This window comes from Eurosta solidaginis, chromosome 2 (assembly GCF_040869045.1).
Source record: "Eurosta solidaginis isolate ZX-2024a chromosome 2, ASM4086904v1, whole genome shotgun sequence".
In the NCBI taxonomy this organism is placed as follows: Eukaryota; Metazoa; Arthropoda; class Insecta; order Diptera; family Tephritidae; genus Eurosta; species Eurosta solidaginis.
In genome coordinates, this window is record NC_090320.1 from 303165668 (window position 1) to 303173277 (window position 7610).

At 39.7% G+C, this 7610-nt stretch overlaps 2 protein-coding genes across 2 annotated transcripts in view; both read left to right on the forward strand.

The window, feature by feature from the left end:
* Positions 1–7610, forward strand: part of LOC137241336 (apoptosis-resistant E3 ubiquitin protein ligase 1) — a 236233-nt gene that overhangs the window by 210012 nt on the left and 18611 nt on the right. The window lies entirely within an intron of this gene.
* LOC137241337 (uncharacterized) overlaps positions 1–7610 on the forward strand; it is a 30812-nt gene that overhangs the window by 16278 nt on the left and 6924 nt on the right. The gene's annotated exons all lie outside the window — the stretch shown is intronic.

The window sequence follows — 7610 nt, forward strand, 5'->3', positions numbered from 1 at the left end:
TATCCATAAGCAAGTTTATGGTCTCAGCGCTGGAGTCCGCCCAGTGCCCATCCGGCTTTTGGACGTAATCCTGGAGCAGCTCCAGGATGTCAGCTGGTCGTTGGCGTCACTGGAACCCAGGCTCTAGCCCTTGGTCGTGAGGGGATATCCGCGCCTCCACTACCTTGAGGCGCGCGCCCGGATATACCACCCCTATCAGCATGACGGCGGCCCTATAAAGCTTTACCGACCTGGCGTCGTCACAGGCAATTAGCTTGACATTGTCCTGGAAGCACCCTGCATCGGTGTAAGATGGCGGTGGACCAGGGTTGTCTTTCTTAACCTTAACGGCCACCGTAGCGAGCGAGGCCTCGATCCACTTCCACTGTTGTTTCGGGATCCTGCCACCTTCGCTGCTCTTGTATATAATGCCAATGATCTGCCGACTTTTGGCAATTTCGGCGAAAGACCGCGTCCATCCTCCCTGCGTCTTGGCCCTTTTCGGTGCCGTGGGGTTGGATTCATCCATGGACCGCTGGCGTTTCGAGGTTTCATCACTCTCGACTAAAACTTTTAAAATTACTCAAGGTTCGAATCGAGCTCAAGGCCAGAACAATAATGTTTTTCTAATGATAATTATTGTTAGCTAAATGGTTAGCGCAGCATGCCTAAGGCGTACTGATGATGAAGGCTTAGCACCCTTCGAAATGGATCTATCTGCGCAGCTATGGCAGGTTGTCCGAAAAATTTTCTAGTTACTATTCCAAAAACAAAATACAATTTTTCAAATTTAGAAAAATTAAAAAATAACAATAATTATCATTAGAAAAAAATTATTGTTCTGGCCTTGAGCTCGATTCGAACCTTGAATGATTTATCAATAGGCCGATAAAAACAAAAACAACTTTTAAAATTACTTGAACTAAAAAATTAAAAATAAATAATAGTTTAAAAAAACTAAAAAAACACGCTTTCATAGCTAACCGAACTAAAAAATAGAAAATAATTTTCAATTAAAAAGAGTTTATATAACAGTAGTAGAAGGTCAAACAATCATTTATAGTTAATCACCTCAAAATAAAATTATAATAAAATTTAAGTTATTAACAGAATAGCTTAATTCACAGTAAAAAGCGTGGGGTGCTTGATTTTGAATGTTACAATCATTCTATTGGCAACTATCTGAGAGGAAAGATATGAAATGTTGTCAAATGTACCCCACGCTTTTTAATCTGAATTAAATTCTATAAATAACTTAATCTGAATTAAATTCTATTAATAACTTAAAATTTACTGTTATATAAACATTATTTTCTATTTTTTAGTTCGGTTAGATATGAAAACGTGTTTTTTTAGTTTTTTTAAACTATTATTTATCATCAGAAGCAGAATAATCAATCACCCTAGTAAACATGTATACACATATGCGAAATTTCCAATCATTGCGCTTGGTAAATGAGAGTTTTAGACGTGAGTCACAAATTAGACTACAGCACAAACTAGGTCAAACGCATTTAGCATGATCATGCATTGTAGGTTTATAAAAGAACACCGTTAGCGATGTTCAGGATGCAGACAATTTAAAAATGTATGACCTATGCGAATATGCGAGTGCAATAATTTGCAAATAATAAATATTTATGTTATTAATATTAGAGAAAAATTGCAAAGTTTACAAACGGCGATGGTTACTAGGACATGTTTCTGAATTTCACTTCTTCATCAGCTAGCTTCTCGGGAGCTGAGTATTGAACTCGAATCTCCAATATTCATACCAGTGTAAAGGCAAGATACCTTTTGTCTCATGAGCGTATGGCAGCTCAATTTAAACCATTGCGAGGCAGCCCAAGAGCCATTATCCCAAACAGTCTATGAAGGAGGATATGACATAGTGGTACTTTCTGAAGAATACATAAATCGCCAGGAGCAGGGTTGGCTCAGATTCGGCAGGGAAAGCCTAAATTTGGGCACCATGGAAATTTCTCCCACAGGAAAAAATGACGCCAACGGTAGCAGGATTCACGAGCATGACCATCGCCGAGTTCGAAGACATGATATACGGTTTCAACATGGAAGCACGAGGTAAACACCCGCTTTTAGTGTGTGGAGACTTTAATACAGATGACCGTGTAGGGAAGTAGACGAACAAACAAAAGAGGGAGAGTTCTTCTCGGAAACCTTACTTCTTGGAGGCTAGAACTCCTAGATGAAGCAGGGATATATACCTTCGATACACATACCAGACGATCCATTATAGATCTCAACTGCGCTAGCAGCGAAATAGCAAGTCGAGCAAAATGGTCCACAAGCAACGTCTACACACAGCGACCATAAAGCTATTAGCGTAGAGCTACTCGAAACTCCACGAACAGTAGCAGCAAAATATCGACAAAGTAGGAAATGGAAACAGCACCTTTTCGACCCACAAATATTTGATATTATCTGGAAGGATGCCATAGTACGAGGATCGCATGCGGAAGACCAGTCGGTTCAAATCACTAAGACGCTATGTATGGCATGTGATGCTGCCATACCCAGAAGTCGCGGAAAAGCCCAGCGCACTCCGGTATATTAGTGGAATGACGAACTTGCGGAAGAGCGTAGAAAATGTCACAGAAGATGGCACGAAGAATAGCGTAGAGGGTGCGCTCATCACCACGATATGCGGAGTTACACAGAACCTATGAGGCACAAAGAAAGGCACTTAAAAATGTCATAAAAAAGGGCAAGAAGTTGTGCTTTAGGGAACTGCTGGATAATGTCGACCTAGATCCTTGGGGATCAGCCTACAAAACTGTGATGGCCAAAGTTAAATGACCGATATCACAGCAACCTCCGTGGCCGATACTAATGAATGCTATAGGTGAAACACTTTTCCCGGCGCAAGATTGCTGGACTTATCCAAGTGAGGATCTCGAAAATACGGAAATTCCGCAAATTACAGAGCAAGAGGTGATGGACGCTGCAAAAAGAGTTGCAGATAATAAATCCCCAGGACCCGATGGAGTACCAAACATAGCCCTTAAAGCCGCGATCACAACTAAGGCTACATTATTTATTGATCTTTTTAATGCCTGTATGCAAGAAGACGTGTTCCCTCGCCCGTGGAAACGACAAAGACTGGTCCTATTGCTGAAACGTGGTAAACATCCGGAGCAACCGTCCTCATATAGGCCACTTTGTATGCTGGATTCCCTAGGAACGATTTTCGAGCGTATAATTAGCGAGCGCCTACAGCTAACTCTAGAAAGCCCAGGTGGCTTATCGAATAATCAATATGGATTTCGCAAATCAAGATCCACTGTAGATGCAATGCAAACAGTCGTCAATATAGGTAGAGAAGCTATCTCTGGAGGCTAAAATAAAAGGAAGTTCTGTGCACTGATTACGTTGGACATCAAGAATTTTTTTAACACTGCGAACTGGTTGCAGATAATGGCGGCGCTGCGAAGCTTCGGCACACCATCTTACTTACGCAGAATAATAGGTAGCTATCTCAAAGACAGCGTACTTCTTTTTGACACGGACCTAGAAGCAAAAGAGTACAAAATCACTGGAGGTGTCCCACAGGGATCTGTTCTCGGCCCATCGTTTGGAATGTAATGTATGACGGGGTGCTAAATATTGATCTACCAGAAAACATCCAAATTGTGGGATATGCTGATGATATTGTGGTGGTAGTAGTGGCCAAGAAACTGGACCTGCTTCAAGCATTATGTATGTATGTATGTAGGAAGAATAAAGGAATGGCTGACCAATACGGGACTGTAGTTGGCTAGCCAAAAGACGGAAGTGGTATTAGAAAGCTCCAAACGGTCGGCGAATGAGTTAGTCTTAACTGTCGAAGATCATCAAATCAATTCAAAGGATTCTCTAAAATACTTAGGAGCGCACGTGGACTCTAAGTTTCAAAGAATACTTCAGAGCGGTGGGAGAGAAAGTTACCAAAGTTAATGGAGCACTTATGCGAATAATGTCTAACATTGGTGGTCGGAGCGAGGCTACACATCAGCTGTTGTTCACAGTAACCAGCTCAATAATACCGGACGCAGCACCAGTGTGCAATGGATCTAAACGGACCCATCGAAAAGATATATTAGCAGCATACTGACTTGCAGCTTTAAGAATAGCAAGTGCTTATCGGACGGTGCCCGACGACGCGACCCTGGTTCTAACCCAGTAAGTCCACTGCTTACTGGCAAGCGAAATGACCATCTGTATTACACTAATATCGAGCACCCATCTGAAAAAGCCAAGAAAAGAGCAAGGATACAAACAATAGCTAAGTGGCAAGAACGGTGGGAGGCCTCAAGTAAAGGCCGTTGGACCTTCACACTAGTTTGGACCATAGCTCAATGGAATGAGCGGAAGCACGGCGAACTGAACTACCATCTCACGCAGATACTGAGTTGACATGCCGGATTCAAAGATTATTTATAAAAGCGTAGGATAGAGGAAGATCCTCTTTGCCCAATGTGTACCACGGAAGTAGAAAACGCAGAACACGTCATGTTCCACTGCCCCCGTTTCCACAAGGAAAAACTCGTCTTGCATAGAGTTTTTGGGGAGGAACCTACCATGAGAAATTTGGTATCACAAATGTGCAACACGAAAGAGTGCTGGACTGCAGTGAGCAAAATGGCATTTATAGTCATGACTCGCCTGATGGATGCTGAGAGGGAGCGCAGAGAAATGCGCATGCGAAAAAGTGGCGATTAAATCGATACTCAGAGCAAATAGCGGGAACCTGGACGCAGGACAACAGTAGGCTCTTAAAAATGAGAAATATGGAACGCTACCCTGAAGTAATGCGAAAGTGGTACCGAGGTCGCTTTCTCGTACTTGCTTGCTCGCTTTGCAATTGGTCTCTGAGTATTGCCTTTGTTGCTTTTCCTTTTTATTCACCATTTTAGGTACATACTAATCTATATGCTGTTTAATCCTAATGGTGTGGAATTTTTTTGGCGCGCTTAAAAGCTTAGTAACAATGGATTTTTACGGCACTGCTTTTTCTATTTGCAGTGCTTCCGCCGTTAGCCTAAAAATTGCACACCATTAGGATTAAACAGCGTCCACTGTGTTCCCTTTCATGGATTTCCCTTACTCATGGATTGGTTAGCCATGGCATTATCATCGGATTCTACGACCGGTATACCTATCGTGGGCATATTCTAACCCCTAACCCACAGGGGGAACACTGATATGAATGTTGGAGATTCGAGTTCAATACTCAGCTCCCGAGAAGCTAGCTGATGAAGAAGTGAAATTCAGAAACATGTCCTAGTAACCATCGCCGTTTGTAAGCTTTGCAATTTTTTCTCTAATATCAATAACAGAACAGTTGTATAAAGCAATATGAGCAAGTCTCGATAATTAAATACACATAAATATTCATACAATAATAACTCTTATGGCATTTATTAAGTTACAAAATATCTTTTTATTCTATTACGTCGCCATCGCCGGAAGTGAAAAAGAAAGTATTTTAGATATTTAAAGCTTTACCTGCCCTCCACATCTGCCACCTAACAGATCTTAGCCACGAGGGCGAAAACTGTCGCTTGTATTATTTAAATCTTAAAAGTAAAGCTCAAGTGAAAATGTAAAGAAAGCAAACACGCGATTAATTTTTTTCTCAAAAACTGGGTGTTAGGTCATAACATTTGAAAGTAAAATTTGTTTTTAAATTAGGCGTCCAAGAAGTAATTATATGTACTGACAACTGAGCCCGAGTTTACAAAGCTTCTCATTCGCAACGAAGAAGAACTTTACAAAAACAAATCTACATGGCACACAAATCAATATAGAGACAAAATGTCTCAATTGTGTTGTTAGTGTAGAAATGAGAAAAACAGAATTAAGCATGAAAACAAATACCAGCAGGATGGCCTAGTGGTTAAAGGCTACTGCAGTTTCACCATGTGATTCACGGTTCGAATCCCGGTGAAACCTTTGATAACATTACAAAATTGCCTGATGATGATTACGTTGGCGGTTTTCGAAATGGGTCCATCGCAAGATGCCAGTAAATGTTTCTTTCTTTTCAGTTTCTCTTAGAAAACATAATAATTGAAATTCAATTATTATAAGCCGGTGTTAAGCTCATGAATACTTAATATATTAGTTTCGAAAAGGATATCGATTGAGCCAAAAAAAAAAACAAAAATTTAAAAAAAATTGCCCAGCTTGTTCAAAAATGTTAGAACTTTTTCAACAATCATAGCGAAATAGGAAAGAAACAAAACTTTATTGACGATAACTGTTTTCTGAAAAAATTAGCGAAATCGGGTTATTTTTTCGTTTGTTGAAAATATTTTCTGGTCGACGCAAAAATTCTAATTTCAGCTTAAGTATTATTGATAACAAGGTCAAAATATGTCTTTTGATACCTCACCCGAAATATTTGAACGTGTTTTAGTAGTCGGCCGATAATGTAAAGCTTTAAACAGTTTAAAAATCTGGGAATTTTCTCAGCCACAGGAAGAACTTAGAATGATCCATACGTTTGACAAAATAGCCAACATCCCGTCGCAAAGACAGATAAATAATTTTGCATGTAAATGCAACAACAATGATTTGATCCAGATAAATCCACATAGAAGTCAGTCTTGTTCAATTTGTGGTCCAGATAATTTGTTAATTTCTTATCTTTAGTTTGGCAGCGCTGCCTTTAATGGACCTCCTTTTTTCAAAAATATATGGCGTTGCTTGGCTTTAGTCGTATGTGTTAAATGAAATACAACACCGACATCTGCCTATCACAACTCATATGTACAAATATATCACGACCTCTGCTTCTCAAGTCTCCCAATGATCCAGAGCATTCCCGTGAGAACTGACCGTGATACGGAGCTAGAAAACTCACTGGATGGTGGCTAATATGTACGAGTTTGTCTATCAAACTATGAAATTATGTTGGCACGTGCCCATTATTTTTTTTTTTTTAAATAACTAACGCTAACTTCTGGCGTGAAAGTGCAAAGTAGATTTTATTTATTAAAGCTATTTAATTTGGTAATTGTAAGGCAAATATGTTGCCAATCTACGTCAAGTTGAAAATTCATTAACTGATATAGCATATTATTATATGCTGCAACATAACAAAAACATAACAAACATAAATTATTTAGTTGTCATATAAATTTCGATAAATCGGTTTATTTATAGAATCGCGATTTGTTGGCAAACCTTTTTTAAATAGTTTTCACTGAGCGTGATCGCACATTTAACTCAACAAATTTGGCTTACTTTTGTATTGAAGCTTCAAAGGCACGAGCGGCTAATAAGTCACACGACCAATTTAATGTGTGCATAGGCATTTAGTAGCTTCTAGTGCTTGTAGTTCACAACGCCTAATGGTTCATTAAATAACAAAGGAATGATACCGAAAGAAAATATTAAAGGAGCCGAAACCGGTAATCGGGTTTGTAAAAACTTAAAAAGATCTATTCAAAGTAGTGTTAAATTTCCCTTCGGGTTCGAATACTTCGTGGCTAACAGAGCAAGTTGCCACTCTTGTGTTCGTGAACACATCAATTTATTCATCATTTACATACATGCATGGAAGGCGATGAGAAGTACATGTACACACATAACCAGCAGCTCGACAAAGAGAACTCTCACATACACAG